The sequence below is a fragment of the Anolis carolinensis genome, unplaced genomic scaffold (assembly GCF_035594765.1).
Source record: "Anolis carolinensis isolate JA03-04 unplaced genomic scaffold, rAnoCar3.1.pri scaffold_12, whole genome shotgun sequence".
In the NCBI taxonomy this organism is placed as follows: Eukaryota; Metazoa; Chordata; class Lepidosauria; order Squamata; family Dactyloidae; genus Anolis; species Anolis carolinensis.
Genome location: NW_026943823.1, coordinates 23439504 through 23457680, shown reverse-complemented (window position 1 = coordinate 23457680; position 18177 = coordinate 23439504). Strand labels below are relative to the sequence as shown.

The 18177-nt window shown below is 40.0% G+C and overlaps 1 long non-coding RNA gene across 1 annotated transcript in view; it reads left to right on the top strand.

The window, feature by feature from the left end:
* Positions 1 to 460: 460 nt before the first annotated feature.
* Positions 461 to 18177, top strand: part of LOC134294077 (uncharacterized) — a 34302-nt gene continuing 16585 nt past the window's right edge. The window contains exon 1 of the long non-coding RNA XR_010001060.1: positions 461 to 981. This is a non-coding gene — a long non-coding RNA (uncharacterized LOC134294077). The remainder of the gene's footprint in view (positions 982 to 18177) is intronic.

Sequence of the window (18177 nt, the reverse complement as noted above, 5' to 3'; positions counted from 1 at the left end):
ATTAAGGAAAAGCCTATTAAACATCAAATTAGGTTATGATTTTACAAACTAAGCACCAAAACATCATGTTAGACAACAAATTTGACAGAAAAAGTAGTTCAATACACAGTAATGTTATGTTGTAATTACTGTATTTACAAATTTAGCAGCAAAATATCACGATGTATTGAAAACATTGACTACAAAAATGGCTTGGATAAGCGAGGCTTGGATAAGTGAGACTCTACTGTAGTACTGTTTCTTACGCAATTCAGTTTTTCAGTGACTTATAGAACAGCTTGAGTCTTTTCACTGAAACTTTAGAAACAGTTAGCCAATGTGTGACAAATGACAAAGTTGACATGGCCTGATTTAAGGATGGAGCATGAGGATCGGAAGCTGGGGCTTAAATGGGGCATATGTACCAGAAAGTGCCGTAATTTGAGTGAGAAAAACTGGATTGGCTATCCATCAGCTAAAGCGTCCAGGCCTCCCTGAGCCCCGACGAATCCAAAAGCATCCTTGACAAAACCATTTGGATTTCACAAACCCGGAGCATCTTCTTTTGAACAGACAGCACCGCCAAGAAGGTTCTCTTCCACCAACAACAACATCGGATCGAGCAAACACTCCCAAACGGGAAAAGTCTTGCAATGATTGTTTGGATGAATGGAGATGTCCTTTGAAGACAGCAACGGATGCCTCTCGGTCCTGGCTTGCATCTCCTGAGTCGACTGCCTGTCAAAGGAGGCAAAGAAGTGGATTTCTTCCACGGGAGAAATAAAGCCTACACAGACTCCGGCTCCACTGACGATTTAAAGAGCTGATGTGAGAGAAGGCAGCAGGAGGCTGTAAATACTCGGAAGGCAGAGTCGCGGCGGCCAAGCGCTGTGCCAAATAAAGCGGAAGGAATGCAGTCAGATATACCTCTCGGTATGGTCCCCAATTACTTCCAGATGGCTTCCTCTAGTTTATCCGGGAGACCTCGCCGTGCTAGAACAGGTAACCTGTCGCTTCCACACTGAGAGCGCATTTCGCGCCACGGCCTCCAAAGGCTGGAGCGGTTCTTTGCGTTGCATCCATTATTCACAACTCTGAAGTTGGATAACATTTGACAGAGGAAAATGGCTGCTTACCAACATTTTCCACCTCATTTTCCCCCTCCTTTGGGTAAACATAGTTCCTAGAGATCTTAAGCTCTGAAACACTCCGTCTAGCCTTCCAGACTCATTCTGCACTGTTAGGCAATTCAAATTTGGATACATAGAACTCCATTGAGATCATACAATACAAAGCTAACATCAGGGTAGATAGGATAGATAGATAGATAGATAGATAGATAGATAGATAGATAGAGAAATAGAGAGATAGAGATGACGGACAGAAAATAGAGATGGACAATGGATGGATAGATTTATTTATTTATTAGTTTTGCCCGGCCACACATTGCTGTGGCTTATGTGCCTTTCTACCTTGCAGAATCATTGGATCATACAATACAAAGCTAACATCAGGGTAGATAGATTAGATAGATAGATAGATAGATAGATAGATAGATAGATAGATAGATAGATAGGGAAATAGAGAGATAGAGATGACGGACAGAAAATAGAGATGGACAATGGATGGATAGATTTATTTATTTATTAGTTTTGCCCGGCCACACATTGCTGTGGCTTATGTGGCTTTCTACCTTGCAGAATCATTGGATCATACAATACAAAGCTAACATCAGGGTAGATAGATTAGATAGATAGATAGATAGATAGATAGATAGATAGATAGATAGGGAAATAGAGAGATAGAGATGACGGACAGAAAATAGAGATGGACAATGGATGGATAGATTTATTTATTTATTAGTTTTGCCCGGCCACACATTGCTGTGGCTTATGTGGCTTTCTACCTTGCAGAATCATTGGATCATACAATACAAAGCTAACATCAGGGTAGATAGATTAGATAGATAGATAGATAGATAGATAGATAGATAGATAGATAGATAGGGAAATAGAGAGATAGAGATGACGGACAGAAAATAGAGATGGACAATGGATGGATAGATTTATTTATTTATTAGTTTTGCCCGGCCACACATTGCTGTGGCTTATGTGCCTTTCTACCTTGCAGAATCATTGGATCATACAATACAAAGCTAACATCAGGGTAGATAGATTAGATAGATAGATAGATAGATAGATAGATAGATAGATAGATAGGGAAATAGAGAGATAGAGATGACGGACAGAAAATAGAGATGGACAATGGATGGATAGATTTATTTATTTATTAGTTTTGCCCGGCCACACATTGCTGTGGCTTATGTGCCTTTCTACCTTGCAGAATCATTGGATCATACAATACAAAGCTAACATCAGGGTAGATAGATTAGATAGATAGATAGATAGATAGATAGATAGATAGATAGATAGGGAAATAGAGAGATAGAGATGACGGACAGAAAATAGAGATGGACAATGGACCGATAGATTTATTTATTTACTAGTTTTGCCCGGCCACACATTGCTGTGGCTTATGTGGCTTTCTACCTTCCGGAATCATTGGATGGCTAATTTGAATAGCAATGAATAGTTTCAGTGTAGCAGGTATGAATGCTGCAATTAGGCACCTTGATTAGCATTGAATGGCCTTGCAGCTTCAAAGCCTGGCTGCTTCCTGCCTGGGGGAATCCTTTCTTGGGAAGTCTTAGCTGGCCCTGATTGTTTCCTTTCTGGCATTCCCAATTTCCCTGTTTTCAGAGTGTTGCTCTTCATTTACTGTCCTGGTTCTAGAGATTATATTGTTCTGTATTGTTGTAATGTTTATTGATTTTGTTATTGTTTTATTGAATGTGTTCTGGCCAATGTAAATTGCCGACTGTTGTAAGCCGCCCTGAATCCCTACGGGTGAGAAAGGTGGGGTAAAAGTGATGTAAATAAATAAATTAAGCGAGATTCTACACTAGTCTGATTCATTTTCTGCAATGGAAACAAATTGTCCAGAAGGTGGAAGAGGCAACAAGGGGGAATCAGCTCTCAATGTGAAAAAGATCTTGGAGTCTTAGTGGAGAAAAAGTTGAACGTGAGCCAAGAGTGTGACGCAGCAGCTAAAAAATCCAACGGGATTTTGGGCAGCATCAAAAGGAGTCTAGTGTCCAGATGGAGCGAAGTCATGGTGCCTTTGTATTCTGTTTTGGTCAGACCTCAAATGGAATACTGTGTCCAGTTCTGGGCACCACAGTTCAAGGAAGATATTGACTCTAAGCTGGAAGGTGTCCAGAGGAGGGCAAACTAAAATGATCAAAGGTCTAGAAACCATGAATAATCCCTGTGAGGAGCGTCTTAAAGAACTTCAGTTCAGCCTGCAGAAGAGAAGGCTGAGAGGAGACATGATGGCAATGTTTAAATATTTGAAAGGAGTAGGGATGAGGCTTGTTTTCTGCTGCCCTGGAAACTAGGACTCGGAGCAATCTGTTGGGTTCAAATGACAGGAAAGGAGATTCCACCTGAACTTTAGAAAGCATCTCCTGACCATAGGAGCTGTCGAACACTGGAACTCTCTGCCTCAGAGTCTGGTGGAATCTCTTTCTTTGGAGGCTTTGAAACAGAGGATGGATGCCATCTGTCTGTGGTGTTTTGATTGTGCTTTTCTTGCATGGCAGGGGGTTGGACTAGATGCTATACAAAATCCCAGAATACTTGTATCTACACAAACACAAGATGGTCTATGCACAAAGAAAATATGTCCAGATAGCATATAGTATTATTAAAGTTCCCCGTACAAAGCTCAATTGGGCAGTACCAGACAAAATGAAAAGGAACAACAGCTCTAACACAAAAGTTATCCAAGTCTGATATTGGTTCCAATGTATATAGGCTTAATATAGAGAAAATTTTACCAGCAGTATTAACAGAAGTAAAGGTAACCCATATCTATATATATAAAAGAGTGATGGCATCACGGCGACCCACAAAACACCAAAACTACAGGCCCCCCAACCTCGAAATTTGACAACACAACCCATAATCCATGCCTCTAGGCTGATACAACAAAAAGAAAAGAAAAATAAAGTCCTAATTAGAGAGAGAGGAATAATTGCTTTTATCCAATTGCTGCCAGTTAGAAGGCTAAGCTCCTCCAACTTGGTCTCCTAGCAACCCAATAAAAAATAATAAAAAACACTAAAAAAAATTGATACAATAAAATACTATAATAACAGAAAATAACTAAAAATAATACAAGAAAATAATAAAATATAATAAATAAAAATACAACTTACAATAAAATTAATAAAAAATGCAAATAACATCAAATAAAAATTACACAACAATTTTTAACCCATACCACCCCCACTTTGCCACAGCAACGCGTGGCCGGGCACAGCTAGTACTTTATAAGAAGAAAAAGAAAAGAAAAAAAAGGGCACCAAAACCACCAAAAACAAAATGCCCAGAAAAGAAGGAAAGATATTATGCCATGCAAAGAATCTGGAAGAAATGTGTGTACATGTGTATACAGGGTGGGTTTTTGGGGGGTTTTTTGGACATATTTTCTTGGTTGGACTAGATGGCCTTTGTGTTCTCTTCCAACTCAATGATTCTAAGACCGTGGAGAAAACTGATACAGTGACGATATCAAGGATGGTGTCACTAAAGGGTGAAGGGACTTCCATGGACCACAGATGATAAACTATGTTGGACCAGTGACTAGGCAATTTCCCTTATTTTGAGTGGTGAAGCCACTGAAAATCAGTTTAAGACAGATTCACGATTCTCATTAATTTTGCTGCTTCATACCAGACTCATCAACTGACATGTTTCCTACGATAATCTGCAAGCAAAAGATACGGCGACTTGTTGCTTCCTTGAAGGAGAATTAACGTTGGAGGGATAATGTTCGCACACAAGAAAATTAAGATAACTGCCGGGGCTGTTTGTTCATTGCTCGGCTTTAATCTTTTCCTCTCTTGCTTCTGGGTTTGGGTATTTTGTTTAAGATGCCCTAATTTTGTCAAATGTTGCATTCTCTATCCATGTAAATGAGATCTTGAAAAGTTTCTTGTATTTGGCAAGATATTTTGTGCTACCTTTTTTAAAGGAGTTAACTTTTTCTTTCCCAATTTGACCTTGGAATTGATCGGAAAAGAGGAACTTATTAAAATGATATTTTCATATTACTTACCGTATATACTCGAGTATAAGCTGACCCGACTATAAGCCGAGGCACCTAATTTTACCACAAAAAACTGGGAAAACATTGACTCAAACATAAGCCAAGGGCGGTAAATCTCAGAAATAAAAATAGATAATAATAAAATTAAATTTTTGAATATTTACATAAAACTGTAATTTAAGATAACACTGTCCAACTCTAATTAAATCATTATTCTCACCTTCTTCAATGTAAATGTGCTTATGTATCCTTTTAATAATAATAAATATAATAATAATAATAAATACAGTAAAATAAGAAATGTAACAATAGCGTAAATTAACAATAGAGTATATTTTTCTCTATTATTGTTGCTACTATTACATTTATTTCACTCTATTTTTTATTATTATTAATACATTTATTATTTCACTCTGATCTTATTATTATTGCATTTATTATTTTACTTTATTTATTATTACTTGTATTATTTTACTCTATTATTATTAAAAGGATACATAAGCACATTTACATTGAAGAAGATGAGAATAATTACTTAATCAGAGTTGGACAGTCTTATCTTAAATTTGAGTTTTATTTTACTCGATTTTTATGATGATTATGATGATTATTATTATTATTATCATTACTTTTATTATTTCACTCTGATCTTAATATTATTATTATTGCATTTATTATTTTACTCTATTTATTATTACTTGTATTATTTTACTCTATTATTATTAAAAGGATACATAAGTTGGATATTTATCTTAAATTTATGTAAATATTCAAAAACATTTAATCTACTGATGCCTTAATTAATGTAATTTTATTGGTATCTATTTTTTATTTCTGAAATTTACCACCCTCGGCTTATACTGGAGTCAATGTTTTCCCAGGTTTTTTTGTGGTAAAATTAGGTGCCTCAGCTTATATTTGGGTCGTCTTATACTTGAGTATATATGGTATTATTATTATTATTATTATTATTACATGTATTATTTTGATCAGAGTTGGACAGTCTTATCTTAAATTTGAGCTTGATGTAAATATTCAAAAACATTTAACCCACTGATGCCTCAATTAATGTAATTTTATTGGTATGTATTTTTATTTCTGAAATTTACCACCCTTGGTTTATACTGGAGTCAATGTTCTCCCAGGTTTTTTGTGGTAAAATTAGGTGCCTCGGCTTATATTCGGGTCGGCTTATACTCGAGTATATACAGCAATGTAATTTTATTGGTATCTATTTTTATTTCTGACATTTACCACCCTCGGCTTATACTGGAGTCAATGTTTTCCCAGTTTTTTTGTGGTAAAATTAGGTGCCTCGGCTTATATTCGGGTCGGCTTATACTCGAGTATATACGGTAATAATAATTGCTGATGATGATAGGGTGACTTGGAGGTCTCTCACTCAAAGGGTCACCATAGATTGAAATTAGGAAACAATTAAAGCCTTGCATCATTATCATGCAGGGTAAGTAAATAATAATGTTAGCTTAGTGTAAAAGGACATCCAAATTGTTGATTAAACTTGACCATTCAAAAAGTAAATACAAAAAAGTTGATCCAAAACTTAACTCCTTTTTTATGTGTAATCAATAGTATACCTTCAAACCACCAGATGGCAGTATCTTTGTCAAGCAGGTCAAAAATAGACGCTAATAGCTGTCAATACGGAACAAAATCTACAATGAAAATCACCGTCAAGGAGATATATACGAGATATATAAGCAAGCAAAGAAAATCCTTTAAAAATGAGGTGACAGTTTTCCAAGGGCATTGCACCGGCTCACATCCTGAAAATCAGGGATGACGGATTGATTTTGTCATGCAGTTCCAGGTATTGTTATCAATATCTGCAACCAGGAGAGTGTGTCCTTGTCTGACTGGTCTTCTTTAACTTCCCTTGTCTATTTGTGTGTTGTGCACTTGTTTTGCTCTTCATTGTCGCAAAATAAATAGAGAAGGGTGAAGGGTGAAATACTGCATTTACCTGCCGTGTAAAAGAGGAAAAGTAACATTGACCATCCCCTCAATATGAACAAAATATGAATAAGAACAAGTGTGATCATTTTTTCCTAATTTTCTTGATTTTATTTTATTTTAAATCGTGTCAGAAGCGAATTGAGAACATACTGCAAGTCGCTTCTAGTGTGAGAGAATTGGCCGTCCACAGAGACGTTGCCCAGGGGATGCTCAGGTGTGTCACCATCCTGCTGGAAGGCTTCTCTCGTGTCCCCGCAAGCTAGAGCTGACAGATGGGAGCTCACTCGACTTGAGAACATACTGCAAGTCGCTACTGGTGTGAGAGAATTGGCCGTCCACAGAGACGTTGCCCAGGGGAGGCCCGGGTGTGTCACCATCCTGGTGGAAGGCTTCTCTCGTGTCCCCGCAAGCTAGAGCTGACAGATGGGAGCTCACTCGACTTGAGAACATACTGCAAGTCGCTACTGGTGTGAGAGAATTGGCCGTCCACAGAGACGTTGCCCAGGGGAGGCCCGGGTGTGTCACCATCCTGCTGGAAGGCTTCTCTCGTATCCCCGCAAGCTAGAGCTGACAGACGGGAGCTCACTCGACTTGAGAACATACTGCAAGTCGCTTCTGGTGTGAGAGAATTGGCCGTCTACAGAGACGTTGCCCAGGGGCTGCCCGGATGTGTCACCATCCTGCTGGAACGCTTCTCTTGTGTCCCCGCAAGCTAGAGCTGACAGATGGGAGCTCACCCCTCCTCGTGGATTCGAACCGGCAACCATCACCAGGACAGCAACCCAAACTTCAGGTCAGCAGTTCAGCCAGCACAAGGGTTTAATTAATTAATTAATTAATTACATCATTCCTACCCTGCCCTTCTCACCCCTCAGGGGACTCAGGGCGGCTTACAACATGAACATATTCATCAAAACAATTTATATCATGTTTAAAAATCCATTCAAATTAAAAACTTACATTAAAATTGAGAGCTTACATTAAAAAACCTACATAGTTATACATATAGATATACATATAGATATACATAGATAGATAGATAGATAGATAGATAGATAGATAGATAGATAGATACATATCTATATAAAAGAGTGATGGCATCAGGGCAGTGGACAAAACAACAAAACTACAGGCCCCCCAACCTCGAAATTTGACAACACAACCCATCATCCACGGCTCTAGGTTGATACAACAAAAAGAAAAGAAAAATAAAGTCCTAATTAGAGGGATAATTGTTTTTATCCAATTGCTGCCAGCTAGAGGGCTAAGCTCCGCCCACTTGGTCTCCTAGCAACGCACTCAGCCCAGGGGACAGGCACAAGAGTTTGGAGAGACCCCTAAGGGCCATCCAGCCCAACCCTTTCTACTATGCAGCAGGACACAATCCAAGCATTCACAACACATGGACAACGTATAAATACTATACAATACTACACAGGGACATAGACCCCCTCTACCCTCACCACTTTCACAGGACACAAACCACCAAATGCATACTAAACATGAATACTACCATACAACAGACATTCAATACCACCACAACCTCAACAAGTTCTCACCAACAGCACCAGACAACGCCACAGCAACGCGTGGCCGGGCATAGCTAGTATACATATATAATAACTCCTGTTAATTTTCTTTAGAAAGGAGGCAAGAAATGAAGCAATTGGGAAATGATACAACCAGTACCACAAAGGTGGAAGTGTACAATCTTCTCCCTCTCTTTGCATTGTGCTCTCAGGTGCGATGAGGAGTCTGCTGCTTTCTAAATTTAATTTCAATTTAAGCTCACTCTCTGTGTTCATTTAATTCTTCCAGCAAGCAATTATAACCATTCACATTTCAGTTCAGCAAAACAGTAAACACCTACACGTTGTCCTTCTTGTCCTTGCTCTTGTTTCACATTTGTTAGGAGGCGAAATCACCACTTTTGTAATCCACTTTACTCAATTTAATTCTGGTCGAGAAAGTGCTGCAATTGTTTTTATTTATCACTATCAAACTTTTAGTTATAAGCAGACTGTATGTGGATGCATTTCCTTTCACTATTGCAAGATTTTGAAGCAACTTCTAGCATACTGCCCATGTTGTATTTGTAGTGCAAAAAAAAAAAAAGACCCTCAACAACAACAATGAAAGATCTATACAATATTTAAAAATAAAAATAATTTTAACCAATATAAACTTATTAGGATTTCAATGGAAAGTGTGGGCCTGCTTCTGACCAATCAGATATTCAAGTTAATTGGGATTGTTGTTGTCCACAAGCCTTAGTTTGGGGTAATTTGTAATAAATCTTGTCCCTATTTGGCAGGGAATTTAAATATGCAGATAGAATGCTCAAACAGTGGAAGAAAAAAAATCTTACTTATGAATCTGGTGACCATAACAAAGAAATGTATCTTCAATCTAGCAAGGACATCAACTTGATCTTTAAAATAAAGTGCTGAATGTCCATCTAATGAACTCTTTGGGTAACCCTGGAAACAACCAGTTTGTCAGCAACAAACACATAATAACTCACACAACTGTGGCAATTTTCCACAGGTTTAAAGGAAGAGCCTGAAGAGACTCTACAAGCAACAGAGGTTAAGATGAGCTTCACTCTTTATTACCAGAACAGACTCTTTTAAGCTCGTATGGCAGCGCCGCTATGGACATTTCGAATAATAGCAATAAAACAAAGCTCTGTGTTTCATAACAAAAATGAAAAAAAAATTACATGCGCATTGGGTAAGGAAGATCTTTTATTTCAGCTACTTTGACGAACTACTAAAAGCTGGTAGACATTCAACTATTAATGAGTGGAAACAAGTTATCCAAGTCTTACCCAATTTGTTGACAAGGGGAGATGGAGAACAGACAAGATTCTGGAAAAAGAAGGAACTGGCCTGCAAACACTTAGAAAGTCAACACGGATTTATCAAAAACAAGTCATGCCAGACTCATCTGATCTCTTTTTTCTATACAAGCTGGGTAGATACAGGGAACACCATGGATGTAGCATATCTGGATTTCAGTAAGGCCTTCGGCAAAGTCCCCCACGACCTTCTGGCAAACAAACTAGTCCAATGTGGGCTAGGCAAAACTACGGTTAGGTGGATCTGTAATTGGCTAAGCGAACGAACCCAAAGGGTGATTCTCCCCAATGCGTCTTCTTCATCTTGGAAAGAAGTCACAAGTGGAGTGCCATCAGCAAGGTTCCGTCCTGAGCCCGGTTCTGTCCAGGATCTTTATTAACGACTTAGACAAAGGGTTAGAAGGCACGATAATCAAGGTTTATTTATTTATTTACCTCATTTATATTCCGCCCTTCTCACCCCGAAGGGGACTCAGGGCGGATCACATTACACATATAAGGCAAACATTCAATGCCTTTTTAACACAGGACAAAGACAAACAAACATAGCTCCGAGCGGGCCTCGAACTTATGACCTCCTGGTCAGTGACTCATTGCTCTCCCGTCTGCGCCACAGCCCCGGGCAGGTTGCAGACGACACCAAACTGGGAGGGAGAGCCAACACTCCAGAAGACAGGAGCCGAGTTCAAAACGATCTTGACAGACTAGAGAGATGGGCCGAAACTAACAAAATGAACCTCAACAGGGACAAATGCAAGATAGTTCACTTCGGCAGAAAAATGGAATGCAAAGATACAGAATGGGGGACGAGGCCTGGCTCGACAGCAGAACGTGTGAAAAAAACCTTGGAGTCCTTGTAGACAACAAGTTAAACATGAGCCAACAATGTGATGTGGCGGCTAAAAAAAGCCAATGGGATTTTGTCCTGCATCAATAGGAATATAGCATCTAGATCCAGGGAAGTCATGCTACGCCTCTATTCTATTCCGCCTTGGTCAGACCAAGTGTGGAATCACACTGTTTGCACCTCAATTGAAGGGAGATGTTGACAAGCTGGAAAGCGTCCAGAGGAGAGCAACTAAAATGATCTGGAGAACAAGCCCTATGAGGAGCAGCTTAAAGAGCGGGGCATGTTTAGCCTGCAGAAGAGAAGACTGAAAGGATACACGATGAGGGCCATGTATAAATACGTGGGGGGAAGTCATAGGGAGGAGTAAGCAAGCTTGGTTTCTGCTGTCCTGGAGACTAGGCTTCAAATTACAGAAAGAAAGGAGATTCCACCTAAACATCAGGAAGAACTTCCTGACTGTGAGAGCTGTTCAGCAGTGGAACTCTCTGCCACGGAGTGTAGTGGAGGGTCCTTCTTTGGAGGCTTTGAAGCAGAGGCTGGATGGCCATCTGTCGGGGGTGCTTTGAATGAGATTTCCTGCTTCTCAGCTGGGTGTTGGACTGGATGGCCCATGAGGTCTCTTCCAACTCTATTATTCTCTGATTCTATGATTCTATGATTCTATGAACCTAGCTGGATTCTGAGCCCCAGAGATGCTCATCAATAAAACGTGATTTGATTTGATTTTGATTCTATTATTCTATGAAATATGGACTATGTATTCCAGCAAGTGGAAACTTGATACCTGAACGCAGCCGTAGTTGTTGGCTCCAACAGCTGTGGAGTATTGAATCTACTCTGAACTTGAATGTTGAAAGAGCTATACTTGGTGATTCACTATATACCAAAATAGGTTCAGGACCTTTAAAGTTTGGATTAAAAATTGCAATGCCTTTACTACCTCAACGAGATGGAAAGATGGCTTTGCTAACCATCTTGCAGCTAAACAGATAGTCATATTCAACCATGTTAGAGTCTTGGTCTTCTTGATGTTGTCGTCATCGTCATCACTGTGTTAGTTTTTAAAAATGCTATGCCAGATTTTAGTCCACAAATGTGGCAGTTTGATTGTACTTTTAATTTTCCTTTTAGCATATAACTACCGTTTGTTCAGCTCTTCATGTTCTTATTGCATTGCTGAGGATTTATGCCTTTGTTTTTGTACCTCCTTCACTAAGCAAAATTATAGCAATTCAGAGCAAAGGTCTCTTCAAAGCCATTATCTCAGAAGCTTAAGGAAGCTTGAGAATTCAGAAACACATTGACTGAAGTGCAATCAGAAGGAGCACCCCATAATCTCTCGAGCGGCTCACCTTCAATAGCTACCTAATCTTTTTTCATGATTTTCTGATTGGGAACTGATTGCTATTTGAGCAAACCATGCCATTACTGGGGTAACATTCTGGAATCCTTTTTCTTCAAAGCAGCAGCTAGGGCAGTCTGTTGCGGGCAAACAATAGAGAGGCCAGAATCACATGTAACACATAAATAACAGACTTGTAATAATTAACAGAAGCTCAAACCTCCATGGACTATGAGCATTAGAGATGTGCAATTCAGTCAAAAGGCATGCCATTTTGGGGTCCATTTTCAGCCCACCGCTCATTCTGTTTACTGGGAAGTTACTCAAATCAGGAGAGGTTTTACTATTTTCATTTGGCAGAGACTCGACCCATTGTCTACAATGGGAAACTTTAAAGGGTCAGTCTTCAGTCATTTTAAGGCCTATCCGCATGAAACCTACCTCAGTTTAGACCCCACTTACAAGGGTTGAATGAAAAGTAATGCCTCCACCTTCGTAACTCCTCAACAGATGGCAGTCCTGGTCTGCGGCAGGTCCTGGCTTGTTCAGTAGACTCTCCTCTACAGTTCCATTTGGCGGGAAGCCTTAGCATTGAACGGTTGTGTTGTTAAAGTGCAAAGTATGGAACCCTGCACAGACGGGGAAGCCTTAGCATTGAACGGTTGTGTTGTTAAAGTGAGAAGTATGGAACCCTGCACAGACGGAGAAGCCTTAGCATTGAACGGTTGTGTTGTTAAAGTGAGAAGTATGGAACCCTGCACAGACGGAGAAGCCTTAGCATTGAACGGTTGTGTTGTTAAAGTGAGAAGTATGGAACCCTGCACAGACGGAGAAGCCTTAGCATTGAACGGTTGTGTTGTTAAAGTGAGAAGTATGGAACCCTGCACAGACGGAGAAGCCTTAGCATTGAACAGTTGTGTTGTTAAAGTGCGAAATACGGAACCCTGTGCAGACGGGAAAGCCTTACCATTGAACAGTTGTGTTGTTAAAGTGAGAAGTATGGAACCCTGCACAGACGGGGAAGCCTTAGCATTGAACGGTTGTGTTGTTAAAGTGAGAAGTATGGAACCCTGCACAGACGGAGAAGCCTTAGCATTGAACGGTTGTGTTGTTAAAGTGCGAAATACGGAACCCTGTGCAGACGGGAAAGCCTTAGCATTGAACGGTTGTGTTGTTAAAGTGCGAAGTATGGAACCTTGCGCAGACGGGGAAGCCTTAGTATTGGACGGTTGTGTTGTTAAAGTGCAAAGTATGGAACCCTGCTCAGATGGGGAAGCCTTAGCATTGAACGGTTGTGTTGTTAAAGTGTGAAGTATGGAACCCTGCGCAGACAGTCGGTCAATGCGACTTAAGCAACGTGCAGTCATTGAGTTCTTGATCGCAGAAGGTATCACCCCAAAGGAGATTCATCCGAGAATGCAAGCTGTTTATGGCGATTGTGTTGATGTGAGTCCTGTGCGTCGTTGGGTGAGTAAGTTTAAAGATGTTGAGGTGGGAACATCTGGCTTGAGTGACAAACAAAGGGTCGGACGTCCTTTGACAGCAACCACCGAGTTTCACAAGCAAAAGGTTGACAGATTGAATCAGGACGATCGTCGTATCACTCAGAGAAAAATTTCAAGCATCATCGGTATTTCACAAGAATTTGTGGGTCACATTATTGCTTTGCTCAGCTATCGGAAGATCTGTGCACAATGGGTCCTGTGAGACGTTGGTTGCGGAAACAGAGTGTCGACTTCAGAAAACTTTTTCATCGTTGGCAGAAATGTATCCAATTGTCTGGTGATGATGTGGAAAAGTGAATAGTGGTAGTTAAAGAGCACATTCTAAGGATTATTTCTGCTTTTGATTTATTAAAATATTCCCATCCAAACCAAAGTAACAAAGGTGAAGGTATTACTTTTCATTCAACCCTCGTACTAGGGAGTGATTCCTTCTAAGGGTCACTGCCTCTCCTTGAAGTTCTGATTCATTCATGATCAAAATGTCATGGGAAAGAAGTCAAAGGGTCATTTTTCCAGGGTCTGGGTGTGTTAACATCCCAGACTGGACGGCCACTTCTCTATTGCCTTTAAGAAGAAATGGATGAAAAGATCTGCCCACATTCTCTAATCCCACAGAACCATCCGTTTCTGAAAATGCATACATTGCCTGCCGCTATAGCAACCAAACTGTTGACAAGAAGAGATGGTGGTAGTCATTTAAACAAGTGGAATGAGAGTGTTATAATTCTGTGGTTGGGCCCAAATCTATGGCATTTATAATGTTGTAAATTGAGTTGTTGCCTATACCCTGCCCTGAGATTTTGAAACAGAGCAGGATTTGTTTTACTGGATTAATTACTATTTATTATCATTAATTAGAAAATGACAGTTGTACCAGTGCTGCTTTGAAATTAGTGTGCATGTGTGAAGGCACACATGCACATGTGTAAAGGAAATATAGAAAAATTGCTAAAAGGGATGAGAAGAAGTTCTTGATATAACCTGGTGTGACTGATGTACTAAAACATTAAACAAGTTACGTAAATGTCAGGGTAGGTGTCTGAAAAGATTAAAATGTCTCTTAAAAGTTGAGTTCATTTTAATTGGGATGTAGAGTAAAGAGTTTCTGTTTGAATGTCTCTATAAAGTTATCTGCTTCCTAAGACCTGTCTCCAGAAGCCAAGAAGGACAAAGTCAAGCCACTCTTGAATCAAATGGCAGCTTTGGGAATCCTTCTTCTCTGAGATATCGGGACTGAGTTCCAGCTTTCACCGACACTCTGTGCCGGGCCCACACTGACTCAACTTCCCCACTGCCTATTTCTGTGGTTTATAGATGCACAAATCAGAGCACACGCATTTTGTTTTTTGAAGATTTATCCAGACCACCTGAAAGACCATATCTCCTTATAATAACCTGCCAGAACCCTAATAATAATAATAATAATCATCATCATCATCATCATCATCATCATCATCTTCACATGACGTGGATTGACTACAAAAAGGCCTTTGACTCACTCCCACACAGCTGGATCATCAAGTGCCTGGATGCCATCGGGATTTGTAAAAACGTTGGCACCTTCATTGAAAACATGATGGAGCACTGGAAAACTGAACTGTTTGTCGGAAATGAAAGCTATGGACTTGTCAACATCAGAAGAGGAATTTTCCAGGGAGACTCATTGGCCCCTCTGCTTTTCATTATTGCCATGATCCCTCTGTCAACAATCTTACAAAAAACAAATCTCGGCTATCAAACATCTAAGAATTCTCACAAAATTTCGCATCTGATGTACATGGATGACCTGAAGCTGTATTGGAAAACGGAAACTGAAATCCAGTCTCTGACCAACACTGTCCGAATTTTTAGCACTAATATCAGCATGGAGTTTGGCTTGGACAAATGTTCGACAATGGCATTGAAGAAGGGAAAAATCATTGAAAGTGAGGGTATAAATATGCCTAATGGCCAAACGATAAAGTGTCACCAGCCAGAGGCCTATAAATATCTGGGCATATTACAGTTGGACAACATCAAGCATGAACATGTGAAGACTGTGGTCAGTAAAGAATACACACAAAGGGTCAGAAAAATTCTCAAAATCAAGCTCAATGGAGGCAACACCATCAAGGCCATAAACACCTGGGCCATACCTGTCATAAGATATACTGCTGGCATTATAAACTGGACACAGAGGGAACTGGACAATTTGGACAGAAAAAAAAAAGAAAACTCATGACCATTCATCATTCACTGCACCCTCGCAGTGATGTTGATCGGCTATATCTGCCTTGAAGATCTGGTGGCAGAGGACTCTTACAAGTAAAATAAGTAGTCAAAGAAGAAGAACATGCCCTGGCAGAAGATGGAAAGCAAAGTGAAGAACCTGCTTTGATTGAAGTCAAAAATCAGAAACTCCTCAAAGCACAGCAGACAAAAAATCAGTACAAGAAAACCGCACTACAAACTAGAGGTGACAGCTGGCACAACAAAACATTGCATGGAAAGTTCCTTGACAAAATTGAAGGAAAAGCTGATAAGGAGAAGACCTGGCTCTGGCTCATGAATGGGACCCTGAAGAAGGAGACAGAAGGCCTGATCCTTGCAGCCCAGGAGCAAGACATCAGGACAAAGGCAATCAAGGCCAAGATCGAAAAATCAGCTGATGACCCAAAATGCAGACTGTGCAAGGAAACCGATGAAACCATGGATCATATCCTCAGCTGCTGTAAGAAAATCGCACAGACAGACTACAAATAGAGGCACAACTATGTGGCCCAAATGATTCATTGGAAAGAAGAAGAAGAAGAAGAAGAAGAAGAAGAAGAAGAAGAAGAAGAAGAAGAAGAAGAAGAAGAAGAATCTCTCTATGTAATATAAGATCTGAACTAAACCTTGTTTCAATCCCTTCCCTAAAATGTAAGGTTCTCTATCCCAAGGTTTTACTATAGTTTTTGATGTCTTGTAGTTCAACACACTCAGGCACAATTGTGGAGTGTAAAGCAGAGAGTTCAACTTGCATTTTGAAGCAAGATTTACAGAAAGAAAGGAAAAAAAAGATAAGCTGCTCTTTATGTTGCTCATCAGTTTAAGGCAATTCCTTTTAAATGACTCTCTCAATCTCTCTCTCAATCCTCGAGGTGTCCCTAAGTCTGGAAAGCAGTGATGCAACCAAATAAATATTCACTCAGGCTAATTAGCTCACTGCTCCACAATGCCATGGTGTCGGTATCAAATGTTTTTTTGTCATCGGGTTTCAAAAGAACTTTTATCTCATTTCTGAACAGGAATAAGGAAATGTGAGAACATCAATATTTCAAACTGCGCATAATTAAAACTTCATGTGTTTGGCCCCGAAGCCACGTTGGCAAGCCGGGCCCATTGTCTCTTACATCCGGGACGGGATCGCCGTGTCGCATATCGACAGCTGGGCAGTAAATGTGGCCTAATGTTGTTCACCCCGAAAATGTTCTCAATATGCCATGGGTAGTAATGAAATCTTCCCCTTTCTCTCTTTTCTATGACTCCATTAATATTAAAGGCAAAGAGTCAAGTGTTCACCGAGGTGTTTCCTATTCAGTTTGTCATTAAGGAATGTGGAATATCACAGCCGCCCCACCAGGCTGTTGTCATCCAAGACACATTCTAGAGAATGAAAAATAGAAAGTGAGAAGAGAAAAGGACGGGCGAAATCACAGAGAAGGCCATGGAGATGTAGTCTTATATCAGAACATCCTTTTGATGAAGTGCCGGTGGGATGCCAAGAGTGTCCCTGCTGTGCTCTTCTCAGTTCGGCCAGTGTAATACTAATTACATTAATGGGAGAGAAATACCAGGACATTTTTAAAGTAATTAATGGAGGGACATCAAACTTAACCTTATAGGATTCTCTCGTGGTACATTCTGTGCATTCTATGGTACAATGGAAATCATATATTCTATTTTTTTTTTGCCACACACAGGAGCAAAGCGGGATAAAAATGAATTAATAATAATAATAATAATTAATTATTATATTATATTATATTATATTATATTATATTATTATTAATAATAATAATAAAATGCAGACTGTGCAAGGAAACCGACGAAACCATTGATCATCTCCTCAGCTGCTGTAAGAAAATTGCACAGACAGACTACAAACAGAGACACAACCATGTGGCCCAAATGATCCATTGGAACTTATGCCTCAAGTACCACCTCCCAGCAGCAAAGAACTGGTGGGATCACAAACCTGCAAAAGTATTGAAAAATGTGCACGCAAAGATACTGTGAGACTTCCGAATCCAGACTGACAAAGTTCTGGAACACAACACACCAGGCATCACAGTTGTGGAAAAGAAAAAGGTTTGGATCATTGATGTCGCCATCCCAGGTGACAGTCGCATTGACGAAAAACAACAGGAAAAACTCAGCCGCTCTCAGGACCTCAAGATTGAACTTCAAAGACTCTGGCAGAAACCAGTGCAGGTGGTCCCGGTGGTGATGGGCACACTGGGTGCCGTGC